This window comes from Mus musculus, chromosome 12, assembly GCF_000001635.26.
Source record: "Mus musculus strain C57BL/6J chromosome 12, GRCm38.p6 C57BL/6J".
In the NCBI taxonomy this organism is placed as follows: Eukaryota; Metazoa; Chordata; class Mammalia; order Rodentia; family Muridae; genus Mus; species Mus musculus.
In genome coordinates, this window is record NC_000078.6 from 15711119 (window position 1) to 15732725 (window position 21607).

Genomic DNA, 21607 nt, shown 5'->3' on the forward strand with positions numbered 1-21607 from the left:
ACACATGACCTAAATATAACTAATGTGCAATGGAATTGCTCACCACACAAACATGAGTGTATCACAGTCAAGGTGACAGGGACAGCCATCACTGCTAGAAGTCTCTCTCTGTGTCTCTTTATAATCCTTCTTGCTGACCTATTCCAACACTATATCCAGCAACTGCTCATCTCTTGTGTATCATTCACTTTACATTGTTTTAGAAAGTTAAAAACATGGACACATGCAGGTTGTAATCTGAATCCTTTGATTTAGTGTGATAATTTTGAAATACATTTCCATACCCTGTTTCTTACTCATAATTTATAGAATCTGTTATTATACTGCAATGTTTGTGTATTCACCTAAGCATGGTCACTTGATTACTTCCAATTTTGTACTATTTCAAATATAATTGGGGTAAATAGCAATGTATATGGCTTTGCATGTACATATTTCTCCAGTTTTCATTATAGAGGGGGAATATTACCTAGGACTGAATGGGTATGTAATGTGGTAAAAGAGGGTTTTGAGTTGTTTAGGGATTTTTTTTATCATTAGTAACTGTATTATTTTTAAGGATTTTAATTTTAATTTTATGAATGTACTTGCACACAAGTGTGTGTGTGTGTGTGTGTGTGTGTGTGTGTGTGTGTGTGTGTCAGATTCCCCTGGAGTTTCAGTGATGTACACTTGTGAGCCACCATTTGGATTCTGGGAACAAAACAAGAGTTCTCTGTAAGAGCAGCAAATGCTTTTATCTGCCTTGCCACCACTCCCTACATTTAATTACTATTAGTTAGTTAGTTAGTTAGTTAGTTAGTTAGTTAGTTAGTTAGTGTGACCCTGAGAATGGAACCCAGAGTCTTGTCTATGCTAGGCAAATGCTGTACCCCTGAGCTATCCCGCAGCTCTGGATTACAGCACTGTTTTAATACATTGCATTTTTCAGCTATGGGGTTTGCAGATAAATTCTCCCAATCTGCAGTTTGTCATTTCATTATCTTAGCAGTGACTTTCTGAGAGCAAGTATTCATACTGATGCACTCCATGACAATTTTGACCATCCTTTGGCATTTTAGGGAAGAAATGTTTTACCTACTCTCTTGATTACACAGGTTTCATCTCTGGTTTGCTGCTAGAAGCATTTTAGTTTGAGGCTTATTCTAGGTTTATAATCTGCTTTCACTGGACTTTAGGCAACACATCTCATTTTTTTCTATTTGTGAATATACAAAATTTCAATCTTGGTTGGTTGAGAATACTTCCATTTATACCTTTGCGTTTTGTCAAAAAAATTAGTTGACTCTTTACTGTATGATTTCTGAACTCCCCTATGATAACTTGCTATGTTAGTCTCTTTGCTCCAGCACGGCCCTTTTTGGGAAGCCTGCACACATGCTTGTCAGTATTTTGATGGATTGTTTGTTTGTTTGTTTGTGTTTTGTTTTGTTTTGTTTTTCAAGACAGGGTTTCTCTGTATATCCCTGGCTGTCCTAGAACTCACTTTGTAGACCAAATCTTTCTTTCCCTCTTGAGTTTCACATTCAATCCCATGTTAAAATGCCCTTAATAAGGCTTGTGAGATAGATATCTCAACAGTTAAAGGCATTTGCTACCAAGACTGATGTCCTGAGCTCAACCTGGGACCCACAAGTTTGAAGGAAAAAAAAAATCAGCTCCCACAGCTGTCCTCAGACATCAGCATACAACATTGTATGTGTAAATACACACAGATGTACACACACACACAGAGGGGGGGGAGAATATGACTTAAGATTTTATAAAGCTACCATAACAAAATACTAACTCTACAGAATAAATACATATAAAAACAGCAATCAAAGCAGTAACAAACAAACTTAATAATTAAAGTCTATGTGCCTTAATGTTCTAAATATTTTCTATGTCTGGGTGAACTTTAAAATTCACTCACCAATTTGTGCAGAACAACTTCTATAGCATTTTGCATAGAATTTCACTGAACCTGGGAGCCAGGGTACGGAAAGTTTGCCTGCTCTGTGTCCATTGTGAATCTCTTAGCTTATTTAGATTCCTCATCTCCCTCAAGCTGCCTATGATTGCTATGACACAGTTCATCTGCATGTCTTCTCATGGATTTCCCCTAAATACTCTGTATCCGTTGATATTATAGTGAATGGGACTGATTTTAAAATTATACGCAGTCACTACCATAGCTAAGATAGTGAAACGCTTATAAACTCTTACATCCTAAAGCTTAGTTAAGCTTATTAGTATAGCAGGTTCTGATGAAAAAATCCGTTGGATTTTCTGCATAGATAATGAAGTCCACAGTATGTATTAAAACCTTTTTACTTTCTGCTTCACAATTTGGTCACAGTTCATATTTTTGTTTGTTTGTTTTATCTTACTGGCTAAAATGCCCAATTAAAATGCTGACTAAAATTCATGATATCCAATCTCTTCTTTGTAGCAAATCACAATTTCACCATAATTGTGTTAGCTGCAGGAATATATACACACTTGCACACATGTGGGGGGGTGGGGGTTGGGGGGTGTTTGTCTGTGTGTGTGTTTACCAGTTCACACATTTATAGAATGTATTTTGATAATCTTCATTCTCTGTTTCCCTCTCTCATCCCCTTCCCACTCATGCAAAATTTCTTCCTGCTAAGCCATCCTTTCAATTTGACTGTCTAGTTTCATGCGTGACTGCGTGCCTCTGTGCATATGACTGAGCTATTTTAGGGGGAGTTGTTTGCATGAGCACAAGGAGGCTTAGTTACTGGGCCATGAACAACTGATGTCACAGAAGAAAAATAAACCCCCTCCTCCAGGAAACTTAGGGAGTAGTGAGGCCTTATGAGCCCTTTCCCAAGCCATGGTAGAAAACTGAAAGGTCTGATTTTGTACCCACAATCATAGATGCTGTGAGTTTCTGAGTGCAATGACCTCATCATGTTCAGACTACTAGTTGCAGGACTTTAATGTCACCCTTTCTCAGATTGAATAAGACATTTTCTATACCTTGTTGGTGAGAGTTTTAATCAATAAAAAAATTAGAGAAGTTTTTAACATGATTAATAACATTTATTTTCAAATATTAAAGCAAGTATACATTATTCCCAGTATATTCATATGTACTGTCTGTATTAGTTACCTCTCTACTGCTGTGACAAAACACTATGACCAAGGCAGCCTATAGAAGGAAGGGTTTATTTGGGCTTATGGTTCCAGAGACCGCCCCATCATGGTGGGGAAACAAGTGACCTGGAGAAAAAAAACCCGAGAGCGCACATCTTAACCGGTTACATGTGCAAAGCAGAAAAGTTAAACTGGGAGTAGGGCTAGGCCTTAGGTCTCAAAGACCCTCACTCAACACCCTGTACCCCATCATACTTCTTCCAGCAAAGCCACACCTTCTAAGCCTCCCCATACAGCACCACCACACTTGGACAGAGTATTCAAAGCCCATGAGCCTATAAGAGACATTTCTCATTTAAACCAGGGCACTATTTGATCAGGTAAAATATTTTCAGACCCCATGCGCTCCGGTATAGGAGTGATGTTCTCCTGTTGCATGTTTCTGTATGCCTTTGTCTTATTCTGGTGAGAATTACATTAGTGTCTTAGAATGAGTTTGAGACTATTATTTGAAACTCAGTTTTCTTTCATATTGTTCATACAATTAATGTAAATATCGCATGGAATTGTGATGTAATCTACCAAGGAAATTATGTGCCACTAAGGAAAAGCTCTTAGAAAAAATTAAACCATAAGTACATTTCTTTAATAAATACAAAGCAACTCAAGTTGTCAATTTCTTCTTTAGTGACTTAGTAATTTATGAGTTCCTTAGGAATTTGTCTCTTTCAACTAACTTATTGATTTTATTAGGACCAACTATTCTACAGTTCTCCATTTTACCCTTTTAATAAATCTGAAACTTATGCATGTTATAAAAACAAATGCAGAGGAGAATTTTCTAGTTAGGACATGGCTCCTTGAACAACATCTTAAACACTAATTATTTGTTGAATCTGTCTTTTAATACTGTCATAACTCTTCGAAACCAGTTTGTGACAACTATTCAAACTGATATTCAAATACTGATATTTAAAACTATTCAAATGTAATATTCATATATATTCATTGAATTATGTTCAATGAAATTTCTAATATTTCTTATCAGCTTTTAAATTTATGCATCTCATTTTTTGGTTTATTTAATTCCTAAGGCTGAATCTGCATGGGATTTTAAAACCAATTTGATTAAAATTTACTTTTACACACACACACACACACACACACACACACACACACTAGCACATATGCACGCACACAAGCTTAGACACTTTGAAAAGTTCTAATGGAGTGTTTTCTTTAAATGTCCTTCTCCATCCGTATATCCTCTCCATTCTTTGATCTTAATTAACAAAGTTTCTTTCAAAGGATCTAATATATTGGGATAATCCAAGACCCCAAGTTTCACTATTATTAATTCTGAAAAGGAAAAAAAATTGCATTAAATGTTTCTTTGATTAAATTATTCAGTATTTACAAATAATATTTGTTTAAGCCAATTTTCGAATGTCTGAAATTTTCATTTTACAAAATATGTGCATTTCCTCCTATGCTCAGTTATGAGGATCCATATACACCTTCAGCAATTTTGAGTATGTGGCGGCATGACCTCACTGTCTGTGAGAGAATTCTTGTTTCAAGTGAAACAGTAAAATACAGGAGTAAGGAAGCAGGGTTAAGTTTGGAATAAGTGATTTTAAGTTTACTAAATTAACAATTATTTTTCACCTTCAACTCCAAATTTATTTCTCAGTTTCTTGGGTGTGATTTGTGTTTAGCTTGTAGGGGGCATTTTTAAATATCCGGGAATTTTAAGCAGAATGATCATTGACTATTCAATTACATGAACTTTATTTATATTTAAAACAATACAAGTGTTCAGAGCTGATTACTTTCTAACTCTTGTGCTGTTTCTCCCCAGTATCTATGCAGGTGAGCTTGCTTATGTCTACTGTAATTTCATGTCTGACGAGCTGTGTCGTGGTGTATTACTGACAGCAAGTCACTCAGTGTCTGAATCTGGGGACAGCATGTTAGGAGACAGAAATCAGTCATGGTGTACATTACACCATGAGAATTGGCAAATGCTGTACAGAGTTTTACTTTCTTGACTTTGCAGATTCGTGAAAAAACAAAAAAACAAACTATGGAAAAATGTACATACAGATTAAACGTAAACATGTGTCTTTTTAACAGCTGAAGCTCTGCGAATTATGAACCTGAGCAGTATGAATGAATATTCTCACAACATTTGAGAACAATTACCCAGTCGGCAAAGAGAATGCTCATGCTGTAAACAAATGGGTGCAGTTCTGACTCACTTCTTCACTGTTTGGCTTTCATCTTCCATGTTAAGATGAGCAAAGACCTCAGATAGCATCTGTGCTGTAGCTCTCCTTGTCTGTCAATTGAAACCACGTTTTGTCTATGGGTTCAAGGGTCTAGCAAAGTCAAGAAAAGCATACTGTGAGAAACAATCCCCTGTGTGGAATTTGCAACAAAGATGTAATGTTTTATTATTTGTAAACTGTTCACTACATATATTTTTCTGTCAGCAAGACAACATGCATTTTCTCAGAGAGCTGAATGTCAAATATTTACCCACATATCACTGCCCAGCATTCCATGCTTCTGGACTAGTCTACGTACATATGCCTTGACATTTCTGTCTACTCTAATGTCCTGGATTACTAACGATCTTTTGGAACGTTAAGGAGGAAAGCAAGTTGACATTATGGTTTCGGAAAAATATTTTCTGAACTGATATAGTGAATTATTGTCTAAGAAGACCTAGTACAGCTAGCCAGGCTGGACTAAGTCAACATCAGTGACACAAGATTCTGAGTTATAAGACTCATTCATTCACCGAGTAATGATTTTTTGCCTATCATCACTATGTGTAGTTGCAATAAGAGATAGGAATAATAGTATATGATAGACACAGGAGTTTAACTAGTACCTCACAGAAAGTGACCATCATGTATAAAATACTGGATCCCAGGCAGGGTTTTTAGTTAAAAGCAAGCATCATGATTTCTGGTATGTTGATTTCAGGACTTTTTTTTTTCTTCTCTGAGATCGTTTTAACCATCTGAAAAGGATGTATGTTTGAGATTGGGGGGCTGGATTTCAACTGCCATTTAAAAATGTACTCCCCGAGTGCTTTCATGTAGGCGGAAGATGACCAAGCAGTTCTTCAACATGGACCAAGCCGGCTCTACCTCTCTTGCAGTCAGGAAGGTCTTAGACAGAGAGGTAGCAGAATAAACAGAATGTGAAGAGTTGTCTAAAAACAGAGCTGGAAGCTTGAGAAAGAATCCTTGGCTAGCAGTTTCCTAAGGCCTGTAACCAGATCTGTAAATAGAAGCCCGGGGTTGTGGGAGAGGCTTCTGCAGGGTGGAATCTACCTCTTGAGTCATATGTGAACTTGGCCATGCAGGATGTGGCTGTCTTTGAATCTGATGGATGGTTGATATTTAACATTATCGGTTTATACACTTATGTGTACCTCAACTATCATATTTTGAGAGATTCAGATATAATTAGCATTTTCTACATGTGTGACTCTAAGGAGTTGTGAGATCTGTGTCACAGTCTCGGTAGCAAAACATAAATATAGCAGTTTCCTCTCAGGGAATGAGGGAGCAGTGAGGTCTCTAAACTAGGGATGACCATGAAGCTGGTCCTAATCTGAGCAAGCTTTGCTTTTTTAGCTTTCTATTCCACTCTCTTCTGTGAATGGTTTTTCTCCTTCCAACTGTTCTCTTCCTCTTCTTTGTCCCCTCCCTCTTTTCTTCCCTTCCTTTAATTTCCATGACACATAAATCACAATGCTTGCAGTAATCTTAAGGTAAAAGCCCCACTGTGTTCCCATGCGCAATACGTGATTGAATTATTAACAATGTGCTGGAAGAGGCCATGTCACGGTGGGATTCTAGCCAACAGGGAAGTGTCAGGGAAGCAGAAAGTGGTGACTTCTGGAACTCCACCCTCCACTGGAATGAGGTACAGAGAGGACAGGAAGCCAAATCCAGCTACAAAGCCATAGAGGAAGTGGCCATGGCCAGGATAAATATAGTCTTCTAAAGAATTTCGCAAACACAAGGGAAGACTTATATCTTGCCTTCCTCACCCTTCTCTAGGCCTACAGACGACGTGGGCCACACAGCTCCTGACTCCCAAGGAACTCTGCATTCAGATGTGTGGAAAAGGAGTCACCCTCACACACAGAATATGGAGTCTTAAGCCAGCATTAGGACTTTCAGGTGGGCATATGTACATTATGACAGGCAAAACATGTGTATCCAAGGTAAAACATGTGTATCCAAGCTTATCAGTACTCGGCTACAGTTGTGTTGAATTCTTTCATTGATCTGTTTCTGATGCTCTGTCTGAGGTAAGTCTGCTTTATTCCTGTCTTCCCAGAAGCAGGAGTGATGGTAATAATACAAACAGCATCCAATACAAACAGCATCCAATACAAACAGCATCCAATACAAACAGCATCCAAATAGTCTTACTCTCTGTTACGTCTACATCTACACTGAAATAGGCAATGTGGTTGCAATGTCCCTATTACTTCTTCAACAGACCATTAAAGGGGGGTAAATTGAATGGTAATATAGCTAACAAAATTCACTAAATGCCCAAACAGGAAATTTTCTGCTAATTTAGCCTGGCTCCAAAGTTACAGATCTGCCTCCTACAGAGCTCTTGTATGGCTCAGTTCCAGTATTCACAACTGCAATGAGGTTTGGTCAGATCTCTGAATAAAGATATAAAGGAAAATGATTGGGGACAAGAGATAAAGTTGATATGAAAGTTTATCTTTGTACTTTCCAGGACAAATCTAGACCAGTTAGAACGGAGGCTGGCTCACATCCAGGAATGTTTTCCAGACAGGCTTATTGTTGGGTCTTCTGGTCATTAATATTGGCTTCACCAAGTCTGGACCAAACCCTCTGATACATCCATGGTGCCCTTTAAGAGATTAATATATGTATAGGTCATGTCTCTCACAAAGAGGTTAGAGAGTGACACAGTTTCTAAAAAATAAAAATAAAAAAAAAAGCTTGCACTCTTCCCCTGAAAAGTTACAGATGGCGATTATGTCGCTATCTAGGTTGTTAAGATACAAAGGCTGTCTCAAAGACATACTTGCTGGGCTGGAGACTCAGGGGGCACACTGTATACTCATTTTTCGTGTCCTTCGTGTTCTTCAGATGAACACAACTCTGAAAGACTGACTCATTGCAGGGACATTTTCCCAAGACTGTCACAGTATTATAAATGGCTTCCCTATGTTCCAGTGTCCCCTGCACGTGAAATAAAGAAAATGTCCCTTCAGGCAGGTGAATAGAAATACTGCATGTGACCTAGTTTAATAATACTTCATCTTTATGTCTTTCTTTCCACTGATGAGACTCTTTCACCATTAAGGTAATGAAACCCTTCCATCTTTCAGGACCTCCATCCCACCCAGGAGGAGTGGCAGAGGACAGGATAACAGAAACAGGTAGAAGGACAGAGAAGCCAGGCCTTAGTGGTCCATTGCCATTTTTGTCTTTTGATTTTAGTAGATGAGGAAGATAGTTCTAAAGAATGAAGCCTCTTTCCTGAGCATGCACAACACAGAGATGACAGTCCCACTCCCTTCCTTGCTGGTATTTGATGTAGAGATTTTCAGGGAGATCTAGATGTCCAGTTTTTTAAAAATAGAACTCACTTGCTTCTATTTTACACTTCTGATGTAGGTTTTTTTTCCTTTCTTGAAGTAAAAAAAAAAAAAAGAATGTTAATATATGAAACTTCTCCTGTATCTTCAGGGAATCTTAGATGCATAAGACTTAGTCCCTAGATGGGAAAAAGGAACTTAAGGTGATAGCAGCTGCCTTGAGAGGGCTAGGGTTCTGGTTCTACTCTTGCTCACTGGTTCCTTGTGTAACACAGAAGGTCTCTCTCTCTCTCTCTCTCTCTCTCTCTCTCTCTCTCTCTCTCTCTCTCTCTCTCTCTCCCCGTAGGGTGGAGGGGTATGTATCTTGATTTCTACTCCTGTTGTAGGCGTAGCTCCTTAATAGCCAGTCATTGACCATGGCAAAAGAAACGTTGGTTTATTCAAGGATCTGGCACACCATACAGTAAGTTACTCTAAGCCACCCTAGTACACACAGACCAGAGTGAGAAACAGCCCTAGCGGCCTCCAGTTCAACTCTCTTTCTGTGTAAGCACAAGAGGAAGTTGAACTCCATGAAATTAATGACTCATTGGGCCCAGTGCAACCTGAACTTGAAAACATGCTTTGACACAATCTATCGTGAGCATGGTAACAAGTCCTCTAAGGGACAGGGTTGTTGTAGCTCCACAACGCTCATGATTTCTCACTCATCTGAATTACAAGATATATCAACTTTACAGGCAGAATACTTGCAGTTACTGATTCAGTTGCATTAAAATATGATCTCTTCAGCCACTGTGCCCTAACCCTGGGTGTCATGACCCTCAGAACAAAACTTTGCACTCCCTTTGTACAACCAAAGAAGTCACTTTCCCAAGGTGGAATAATGAAGCACGGGCAGAGCTGGGATTGCAAAATAAACTCTGCCTTTACTTTTATTTTTTAATACTTCCAGATATTATTTCATATAGGGGCATAGTTATCCCCTTCCCTCTAAACCAGCTTCATTTCTGTTGCTACAGAGCAGTGGGAGCTGAGCTAACATATTGGAAACAACCTCCAGGAATCATGGACATGGCACAGTTGTGCTTTTCCTCTGAAACAGAGATGGAAGGTAAACAGTCGGGGTAGATGTGGGAACTGGTCAAAAGAAAGCATTTTCTGGCTCCACTGTAAAATGAAATAAAATGAAGCTGTCAAATGCACGAGGTCAAGGTTGACTGCTGTTCGTGGAACATGCTTTTGTTCACTGGGTCTGCCCTATCACGATACAGTGGTACGTGTTGTTATGTTGTAGTCACGAAGCAACTAAAAGGCTCATAAACCAGCAGAGGAACCAAGAAGAATCTACAAATACTAACTATGCCATATAAATGACTAGAGGAACAGAACGGAAGCCCTGAAAATACTGAAGATGTCAATCAGTTTTTAGAGGGCCCTGTTGACCAGCCAGCCATCACAGTTTCCTTGTCCCATATGAGAAGATACTACCAGAAGTAAATGATTGTGCTCTTGGGCAAGGGGGGTGACTTTTCTGTACCTCTGCCATCCAGTTTGAGTATTGGGAGCCACAGTGCACTTTAGGAGCCATCTGAAATCTCATGTTTTGGAGATGTTCAGCTGAGTTATGGCAACTTTCACCTCTGGCTAGCCAGTGGGACAACTGGAGCACAGGCCCACCTGCTGCTCCCATCCAGGCCCTCATCCCTAGCTGTGCTCTGCACATGGCTGGGATAATGTCCCACTTGTTCTTCTGAATAAACAGGATGCAGTTTACCCAGTTTTTCCAAATGGCAACCCAAGAGATGACAACCTAAAATTTGTTTTCCTGCTTTCTTGAAGTTAAAGGAAGTTGCACCAGAGGAGATTCTTCTATGTGTGGGAGCCTACCTGGAGGAATATGAGCCTAGTGAACAGATGTCAGATGAAAGGAGAGGGAGAGGGGGAGGGAGGAGAGGAAGGAGAGGGAGGAGAGAGAGGGCAGGCAGGACAGGGAGGACAGGGAGGACAGGGAGGAGAGGGAAACAGGGAGGACAGGGAGGACAGGGAGGAGAGGGAGGACAGGGAGGACAGGGAGGACAGGGAGGACAGGGGGGACAGGGAGGACAGGGAGGACAGGGAGGACAGGGAGGAGAGGGAGGACAGGGAGGACAGGGAGGACAGGGGGGACAGGGAGGACAGGGAGGAGAGGGAGGACAGGGAGGACAGGGGGGACAGGGAGGACAGGGAGGACAGGGAGGACAGGGAGGACAGGGAGGACAGGGAGGACAGGGAGGACAGGGGGGACAGGGAGGACAGGGAGGAGAGGGAAACAGGGAGGACAGGGAGGACAGGGACAGGGACAGGGAGAGGGAGACATAGGCCACACATGGTAAGCCTCCTGTTTCCGTTCTTATTCTAGGGCAGAAAACTGTGAAATACAAACTAAAGTCAGGACAGACCTTGGTCAACCCAACACAGCCAGAGAACAGGCTGTAGGTCACATGGAATTCCTGAAGGTTTTGAGGAGACCTACAGAGCACTGATCTGTCACTAGCTAATCATGTCTATGTGCCCAGAATTGGGGATATCCTTAAGGGTTCACAGCACTAACAAGTCCTGAGACTCTGAGAGTCTCGGGAAACTGCACAGTGTGTAATTTCCTCCTGTGTAAATCCCAAAGTACTTCTCCAGGAAGGATCCAGGAAGCCCCTGAACTCTCTGTTTGGGAAATAGAAGATAGATGCCAAATCAATGCTTCAGGAAGATCCAGAAGGAATCAGAAAGGCCATCTAATATGATGACCCATTTGACCTTCTATTTTCTACACAAATAGCCTCATGAAACCTGCCTAGGCTTCCTCTGCATAACTCCAGTAATCATAAGGTTGTTCACTGCCTTCAAATCACTCCATGATTTTATGACTCAGAATTCGCAAAGTCTCTCTTTTTAAAGTAGACTCTAAGCCTGACTTTCTCTGAACATCATTCATTGACCTCAAAGCTCTCTAGGGCATACAAGATACTCTCTGTCTTTTCCAGTAGCTCTTTCTGTGCTTCTGCTTAGAAAAGTCAGGACCACTGAGGGTGGCTTCGGCTCAGTGAAGTTGGATAAGTGTCCTTTGTCTCATCTTGTTATCACCCCCAAAAGATTAAAATTCTCAGGTAAAATAATTCCTGCCATTCAAATATAACTGTTCATTTCATTGGTCTTTCTTTTGGGGGAGGGGGGTTGAGACAGGGTTTCTCTGTATAGCCCTGGCTGTTCCGGAACTCACTCTGTAGACCAGGCTGGCCTCGAACTCAGAAATCCGCCTGCCTCTGCCTCCCAAGTGCTGGGATTAAAGGTGTGCGCCACCACCGTCTGGCGCTATACATTGTTTTAAAACATAGCTCTGACCCCTCATCTTATTACATTCTGTTAAGGTGAAGCTCGACCCACGAGAGTGAATGCATACTTGGTGCTATAAACTAGATCAAACATCCAAGCTGGGGAAGTTGTTGGTCCTAAGGCTGACCTCCCTATTATTGATAAGCTAAAATGACAGGGCATCATATTGCAGGTTAATTGTTTGTATCCATAGACAGATGCTGTTTTTATTCTTAATCCAACAACGTCTCTTTGAAGTGAACAACAGTGAGAGAAGAGACTGGGGTGCTGAAGGTATTTTGAATAAATAATGGATGAGTACTTATCCTGAAACAGGACATTTATGTCATGCCCTCTGAGGCTCAGAAATATTGCAGAAGAAGGAATGGAAAGAATGTGGGGGCCAGAAACTGAGGAGAAGAGACACAGAGCGTTCTCCTCAGGACACGACCCAGCCACTGCAGACATGATCTCATAGCACTAGACCTGCAAAACCTGTCAAAACCCACATGGGCAGAGGGGCTCCTGAGGCCCTAAAGCTTCCTCTTCAACTGCTGTCAACCGATTGGTTCCTGGGAAGAGACAGTTAGGAAGCAAGTCTGAGCCCATCAGGATTTAACAGCTAGCTCCAGACTCATTGCCGCACAGATGGTCCTAGTTAAAATCAGCGGGTACCAAAAAAATATTAAAAAAAGCATGAACTGTGGGAGGGGGATCATAGTGAAAGGGGGAGAATAATCGGGATGTGAAGGAACTAATAGAGAACAGAAAGAGAAGGAAGCTATCAAAAAAAATCATAACTAAAGATATAAATATAAACAATTATAAAAATACATATAAATAAACAGATTTAAAAAAATAAATTCTAGTGACATGGAATTAAAGTGAATTGAACCCTAACTAGCAACCACAAAGCCTTTACAGCTCCCCACCCCAACCCCACCCCCATCTTAGAGGCCATTGTGAGAATCATTAGTCTATGATAGATGACTTGTGATTGGTCTATACCCATTCTCTTAGCCTTTCAAGTTCATTAGCAGGATCAGCAATGACCCGATCCCTCCTTTTAGACACAATATAATGAAGATTCAAAAGCAGATTTCTCTCTGAATCTAATCATACATAATTCTATTTTTTCCTTTCAAAAGTATGTTTTTACAAATATTAGATAAACATTTAATAGGTCACAGGGCATCTATGAGTTTCTTATGTAAGAAAGGTAAGAAGGTTTTTAAGTGTAAAAAATAGTAAATACTAAATACTAAGGAATTGTGTTGTTGTTGTTGCTGCTGTTGTTGTTGTTGTTGTCTTATGTTACAAAGGTACTATAAACTTGTTCTCAGTTTGTGCATTCAGGAGCCAGTCCTGGTGAGGCTTCTAGAAGTTTTCAGCAGAATTCAAGATGAGCACATCTATTTTCACTCCTTGCTGATGAACACAGAGCAGTAAGACCTGTGAAACATTGATAATAGAGACCCGAAGAATCAAAGCCGACAACAGTGTCTTCGGGATTAATCCTGGCTTCTCTCTTTCCAAAGTGAATTTAATAGAATATTTTTATCAGTTACCCTCCCAATTGAATATATCTCCACATTTATTTATATTAAAGATATTTTTAAAACCAGCAATAAAGATTTAATTGTTTCCTCCAGATAGGCTCTTCAATGAGCTGGTTTAAGGTTGAAGCTAATGAGCTATTCTGCATTCCTCCAGTAAAAAGTAAAACAGTCCTGGTTGGAAACCTAAAGTGATCCCTTTAATGTGTAAATGAGTAAATGTCTCTCCGAGGGAAGACTCGGGCCTGACAGATTTACACATGTGGAGAGAGTGTTCATTATCCCAAAGATGACAGGACACGAGATCTTCTAGTGATCCATGGGTAATAGATTTCTAAAGTAATACCACAAAGAATACATCATGATAAAATAATGCAGTATGTGCATGAATGAAAACAGATGTGTTCGGGAACTGCTCTTTTCAAATGCACATGTAGAGCTTATTACCCGGGCTACATGGACATCCCACAGATGTTTAGAAAGGGTTAATGTGACTAGCCAGAGACAGACTTATTTTGGCTGAATAAATGCCAATAAAATAAATGACATGGTTTTCTCGTGTTGAATTTTGTATTATTTGAGTCACATTCTTTCTTTTTGCAGGGCTTACTTCTCAGGTAGAGGCTATTCCAGATGATTCTGAGAACACATCTAAGCAACTGTATCGAAAGCCTTCACCCTAAACGAAAGCCTGGATTTGCTGATATGGAAAATATGAATCTGTGTATGTAAATCTCATCCTCCACATTTATTCAATGTCTATTGTCCTAGAAGAGTTCAGAGATTATTAAGTCATTCTGAAGTCTTAAAACCTCTAGTAGCTGAAATTCATTTTCCTAAGATAATTTGCAACTCAATTTTCTTCGAAAGGGATGTGGTCAGACACAATGGAGGTAGTAGTGATGGATCCCCCTGATGTCCCACGCTACATGACGTGGCACACAGGATCCTTCTGCAGTAAAAGCTTTAATGCGTCTTGAGAGGGAGAGCATCAGCTTACAGAGCGAAGACCCCGAATGGCAAAACCCCGTCCCTTTTAAGGAGAATTGTCCTCTGCCTCGGACGTGTCACTCCCTGATTGGCTGCAGCCCATCCGCCGAGTTGTTGTCAAGGGGAAGGCAGAGCACATGCGCAGATTACTTGTTTACTACTTAGAACACAGGATGTCAGCGCCATCTTGTAATGGCGAATGTGAGGGCGGCTCCTCACATCCCCCAGTGGTCATCTCATAGGGTCTTCAAAAGGAAACCAGTGAGGACAAATGTACAGAAATGTCTACATTTTTAGGTATGGGCAATCACCTGAAGGAGAATGGTGTGCAGCCAAGATGGCCTAGGAGCTACCTGGAAGATGTGATCATTCCACATGGGTCCTGTTCCCCTTCTAGGAATGTTGATGGTTTCTACTGTCACTTATACCTGAGATATCTCACCTCCACCTCCACTCTGTCCTAAACTCTGCTGTGGAGCAATATTTCATTCTAAGTGTCTTTTGCTTGGGATGCTCCTTCTGTTGCCCACATCCCTGAGATAATTGTTAATTTTTTCAGAGATTGATACAGGGATCATCTCATGCAGAAACACTCTCTCTCTCTCTCTCTCTCTCTCTCTCTCTCTCTCTCTCTCTGTGTGTGTGTGTGTGTGTGTGTGTGTGTGTGTGTGTGTGTGTGTGTGTGTATGTGTATATACACAGGTCAGACTTAGTATCATTCCTCAGGACCTCAGTCCACTTTGGGTTTTTGTTTTTGTTTTATTTTGTTTTGTTTTTTAAACAGAGTGTCTGACTAGGCTGGGACTCCTCCCTGGCCAGCCAGCCCAGCACATCTGTTTCACCTTCTCAGCCTCTGTATTGTAAGCAAGCACTAAGACAGTTGGATGTTGTTTGTTTGTTTGTTTGTTTGTTTGTTTTACCAAGAGTATCAGAGAAAACTCAGGTCCTCGTTCTCAGATGGCAAAGCTTTTTCCAACTGAGCTACCTTCCTACCCTGCTTTCATGACTCTCTAATCATAGTCCCTGAAACATACTCTATGGGAAGGACTGGAGGACGGACTGATGGATGAAAAGACTCTAGGGCAGTGGCTCTCAACCTTCCTATAGCTGCAACCCTTTAATATAGTTCTGCATGTTGTGGTGACCACAGCCATAAAATTATTCCATTGCTACTCCATAACTGTCCACTTGCTTCTGTTATGAACTGTAATGTAAATATCTAAAAAGCAAGATGCCTGATTTGTGACCCTGAGAGCCCCCAGAGGCGTCACTACACGCAGGTTAAGAACTGCTGCCTAAGGTCTTCCTAGGTCAGCTCTTCACATAGGACTGTCCCTACAGCACCACCATGAAACATTCCTCCTTTATTTTAAGGCTTAGGACTGAGACATACTGCAGCTTTGTGCCACAGCTTGATAGTACTGAGGTTTGAACTTCAGGCTTACCAGAGCATTAAAAATGAGTGTCCGCCATGTAAATACCAGTGGCAGTAGCTACTCATATAGTGGCACAATTACAGGACACCCCTTTTGGTAGAATTAGCCAGTGATTGCAGATATTGAACAGCAATATGGAAGTGTTGATAGAGTACATGCTTTGTTTGGGTAGCCTGTTGCTGGTACCTCCATATTTTGTGTTTCTGTTTGTGGATACAGACCCAAAGTATTCCATAATCATCAAAACAGATGGTTTCTCCACTGCCACTCGACTGAGAAGACACAGATACTAGGCAAGCTGCACAGAAGCAAGGATGGCCCTGCTGTATTTGGCTTCTTGCTATTCTCTTAAGCAGAATAAGGGACACATGAGAAAAGCAGACTGCCAGGCCTTACTTCAGAACAACAGACTCAGATCTCTACTATGTCAGGTTCAGGACGAGTGGTTGTCAACAGTCTGTCTGGCCACTAATGACACAGTAGGATTGTTCTTTTCCAATTGCTCAGGACACTAACCTCTTCTAGAATTATTTTCTCTCTGTCTCTCTGTCTCTGTCTCTATCTGTCTGTCTCTCTCTCTGTCTCTCTCTCTGTCTCTGCCTCTCTCTGTCTCTGCCTGTCTCTGTCTCTCTCTCTCTGCCAGATCATCCCTATGGAATATATTAATAAATTATGTGTTGTTCGTTACTATACAATATGCCCCATGTGACTTACTTCACACTAGCATTTGTTCCTATAGAATGATCCTGCTGTTCTTCCTTGATAGTTTGTCTAACCTACCACTCTTCAGCTAAACCCTCTTGTCTTAGTTGCATGAGCTCAATACTCAGTGTCATCTGTTTAAAATATTTTCCCGACTCTCTGCTCCTCCCTGTTCCAGAGACAGCTGCATCTTCTTGTGCAGTGCCAGCCTCGCGCCCATAGACAAAATGGTGAAGGTCGGTGTGAACGGATTTGGCCTTATTGGGCGCCTGGTTACCAGGGCTGCTGTCTGCTCTTCACGTGGCAAAGTAGAGATTGTTGCCATCAACGACCCCTTCATTGACCTCAACTACATGGTCTACAGGTTCCAGTATGACTCCACCCATGGCAAATTCAATGGCACAGACAAGGCGAGAATGAGAAACTTGTCATCAATGGGAAGCCCATCACCCTCTTCTAGGATCGAGACCCCGCTAACATCAAATGTGGTGATGCTGGTGCTGAGTATGTCATGGAGTCTACTCGCATCTTCACCACCATAGAGAAGGCCGGGGTCCACTTGAAGGGTGGAGCCAAAAGGGTCATTATCTCTGCCCCTTCTGCCAATGCCCCCATGTTTGTGATAGGTGTGAACCACAAGAAATATGACAACTCACTCAAGATTGTCAGCAATGCATCCTGCACCACCAACTGCTTAGCTCCCCCAAGCCAAGGTCATCCATGACAACTTTCGCATTGTGAAAGGGCTTATGACTATGGTCCATGCCATCACTGCCACTCAGAAGACTGTGGATGGCCCCTCTGGAAAGCTGTGGCGTGATGGCCTTGGGGCTGCCCAGAACATCCTCCCTGCATCCACTGGTGCTGCCAAGGCTGTGGGCAAAGTCATCCCAGAGCTGAACGGGAAGCTCACTGGCATGGCCTTCTGGGTTCCTACCCACAATGTGTCCATCATGGATCTGATGTGCCTCCTGGAGAAACCTGCCAAGTATGAAGACATCAAGAAGGTGGTGAAGCAGGCATCTGTGGGCCCACTGAAGGGCATCCTGGGCTACACTGAAGACCAGGTTATTTCCTGTGACTTCAACAGCAGCTCCTAATCTTCTACCTTTGATGCCGGGGCTGGCATTGCTCTCAATGACAACTTTGACAAGCTCATTTCCTGGTATGACAATGAATACAGCTACAGCAACAGGGTGGTGAACCTCATGGCCTACAAGGAGTAAGAAACCCTGGACCACCCACCCCAGCAAGGACACTGAGAGCAAGAGAGGGGCCCTCAGTTGCTGAGCTTACTTTATCCCAACTTGGCCCCCAACACTGAGCATCTCCTTCACAGTCGGTGCTGCTGACTTCATTGTTTTTGTTTCATTGACCACTTGTTAGTGAGAGGGGGTTCAATAGAAATGAAGTAACTTGATTTCTGTGATTGTCATCAGAGTTATTTTGAGATTCAAAAGGATCATGTGCAAAACTAAAAATGATAAAAGACTGAGTAATTTCACAAGTGGGTGCCAAGCCCTCTGAGGGAGCTACACAGGTCCAAATGTCTTCCAAGAAGAAATCATGCCCATGTATTGATGAAAAGAGATCTCCCTGGAGATAGACTTCATGGCTTCTGCATTGACATGTATGTAACTGGCTACATTGTAGCAGTGTAAGAGTGAGATGTATCATTTCACGAAAAACATAACTTGAGCAGACGCTCCCTTGATAGATTGAATTTCTCCCAAATATGATGATTGTTTCCTTCTTGAGGGTGGTAAATTCTTTAGATCATGAAAATTTTTTAAGTAGAAGTAAATTTGCTGCTGGAAAAAAATGTTGTACATAGCATTCATATAACTGGACCATCTATATCTGCAGATTCTGTCAACAGCTCTCGCATGGATCCCTGCACCACACTAACCCACCCCTTAGGTCCTGTTCAACCTTCCTCTCTTTCCAAGAATGGAATCTTGCCTCATGACCCCCGTGCTTCCTTCATGCATAATTTCCTCTCTGCATGAAAGCTGTGCCAAAATGTTGTAGCTGTTTCCAATACATGGCTTCTCCATGTTCCGCTGAAATTTTCTACTTTACTCTGGGGACTGCAACACCCAATTCCTGACCTTGGCTTGTGGGTTTCACTGTGTGAGTTAGAGCACACTTTTAGGATCAACAAATTCACATCAACTGCTTCCCACAGCCTTACAAATAACAAAGAGTAAGGAAGAGGGCATAACTAATGGCTGGGGTGAAACAGAGAATTGGTTTGCTCCGTCAATGAGATGCCTAATGGGTTATCTAATCCCATCAGCTCAACCCTAAACAGATGTAAATATAAGCAACACTAAATGAACTCCATACATTTTATATATATAAAAGAAGAGGCCATATATTTGAGAGGGAGTGGAGGTAGACACAGGAGGATTTGGTGAAAGAAAAGTTGGTGAGAATGATATAAACACAGTACTCATATATAATAAAAGTTAAAAATTTTTAATTTAAAAAAATGTAAGAAATTGGTAATGTCATGGTTCAAGATTCAGCGTCTACTTTCAGATGAATTCTGGCTCAAAGCCTACACCCCTCAATTTCAACCTATAGGAACAAGATAAATCATTTAAGTGTATTAGATCTCAATAACGTCATTTAAGTACCTAAAATAAAATAGTTTATTAAGGGATTATCTTGAATATTTAATGAGACAGTTTATCTACAAAGTGGCTGCCATTTTTTTTTAATTTTAAAAGCATGCAATTAGTTGAGTGTAAAAAAACAAAACAAAACAATTGTTTAATGCCCAGAAAAGATACACTACTACATTATTTTAAAACAATTGATACATTTATTAAATTATCTGTATATGTATTTATGGCAGAGGTGCTTGTGTTCCACAGTGAAATTCTGAAGGTCAGAACACAATTTGCAAGTCAGCTTTTTATCAAACCCATGTCATCAAGCTTGATGGCAGCCACCTTTCCCCACCGATCCACCTTTCTGACCCAAGAGCTACATTGTTTTTACTAATTAATTAAATGAGGGGAGAACCTGTAGGTTCTTAACCACAGGATAATTATCAAAATGATATGCCCATTTTATGAAAAGGGAAAAGAGGTTAATAACTGTGGATCATTTGCTATTTTAAAATTTGGAGAGGAAAACTCCCAAAGGCTGTAGAAACAGTTAATACAGAAATGTACTCTATAGTTTCTTGTACTAGTGAGACTTGAGGATTAGCTAAAGCTTGGCAGTTAGCTTCCTGGTGGCCGAACAAGAAGAGAAATATAACAAATTGCAAACTACTCGATATCCACAAGGTAAAAGATAGCTCAAACTTAAGGAAGAGGACAGTTGGCTGTACTGTACTGTCTTCAGCCCCTTGGTTTATTTGTTCTCCTTAGCTGGGTCCTCACAATGTTACATGATCCTGTTGGAATTTGGTTGGTCCCTTAAAGGTGAAGAATATTTCAGAGTCTCCCCAGCAGAAGTAAATTACCCTCAGAAGGGAGAAGAGCTTCATTTTCCAGCTGGCAAGCAGCTGGTGTGCACTCTCGCCTTTTTGATGAATGGAGCCATTACATTATCTGTCTCCTGTATTCTGGACCACCCAGCACCTTCTTGGCATTGTCTTTGCTTGGGAATAATAGTGTCTTTGTTTGGCTTGCCAAAACACTGTTTCTGCAATGTGACCCGCTGGAGAAGAGTTCCTAGCTGAGCCATTTCCTCTTTGAGAGGCTTTGGCCCTTTTTTTGAGTGTGGAAGGGCTGTCTAAAGACTAGAAAAGTATTCATCTCCCCAAGGACCCGCAGTGAGTTTCGGATCCTATGCCATTGCCTCCATCAGCATCTTCCCACTGAGGAGGTACTCTCCCTTGGCTAGACAAATAACACATATTTTCTCAGCTCACCCTCTTGGCAAGTCTAAAATGCCTATTTCTTGTTATATGGATGAAAAGACTGAAGTCCATGGGTAGAAGGACATAGCCAAGATCACACAGCAGGAGCAAAACAGGAAAGTCACTTGCATTCTGAAGTCTGTGGTCTTCTGAATGCACAATAATCTCACAGAATAATATTTCATCAAGGACCCAATGAGGCAAGCATTTTGTTTTTTCTCATTTATTCAGTAAATGCTTAATATATAGTGACAAAAATAGACTAAGTGGTAACATAGGCCTTGGGGTGAAAGAGACACGTATAGCGCTGCCTTAGAATTTCAGTTCCACAGCTGTAGATAGACAGATCATATGGCTTTAGGACAGCTGATAGACAGAGTTCTTTGTTTTGCCTTGTACTTCAGGGTCTTCTGCAATACAATCAACCTCAGACAACCATTTTTGAAAGCTTCAGTAAGATATGTACCAGGGAGTTTGTCCTATATTAACCATAAATTATAAAGAATACAGTGGCAGGTCAGATAACTCAGTGGGTAAAGGTGCCTCAGTCATACTTGAGTTTGAGACCTGGGACCACGTTGTAAAAGTAAAGGATTGGCTTCTCTAAGTTGTCCTCTAACACATACACGTGCACTGTGGCATGCCATTCATTACAAAGAATATTAAGACCTTCTACGGTATATAAAACCACATAGAAACCCTTTTTTTCTGTTAAATGTTCAATAAGTGCCCTAGGACAGCAGGTGCTAAGAAAGTGTGGTCTGAACTCCTCTCATTTAGAGTTTTTCCAAGGAACATTCTTGAGGAGAGTTGAATGTACAAATTCATATAAGAAAATTGAACACTTTCCTCACATAGATCCGAATCCTTCCTCACTGTCTTTGAAGCCTTGGTAAACTGGAAATAACAATGATTTATGTTTTCAGGAATGACAAAGTCTTTTGCTTTGTGAAAAAACAACAACAACAACAACAAA

The 21607-nt window shown here is 41.0% G+C and overlaps 1 long non-coding RNA gene and 1 pseudogene across 1 annotated transcript in view; both read left to right on the plus strand.

Annotated features, from left to right (window-relative positions):
- Gm40287 overlaps positions 1 to 15758 on the plus strand; it is a 120544-nt gene extending 104786 nt beyond the window's left edge. The window contains exons 3-6 of the long non-coding RNA XR_872503.1: positions 7188 to 7310; positions 9742 to 9833; positions 14227 to 14347; positions 14911 to 15758. This is a non-coding gene — a long non-coding RNA (predicted gene, 40287). The remainder of the gene's footprint in view (positions 1 to 7187; positions 7311 to 9741; positions 9834 to 14226; positions 14348 to 14910) is intronic.
- On the plus strand, positions 16960 to 18089 carry Gm4804 (predicted gene 4804; annotated as a pseudogene).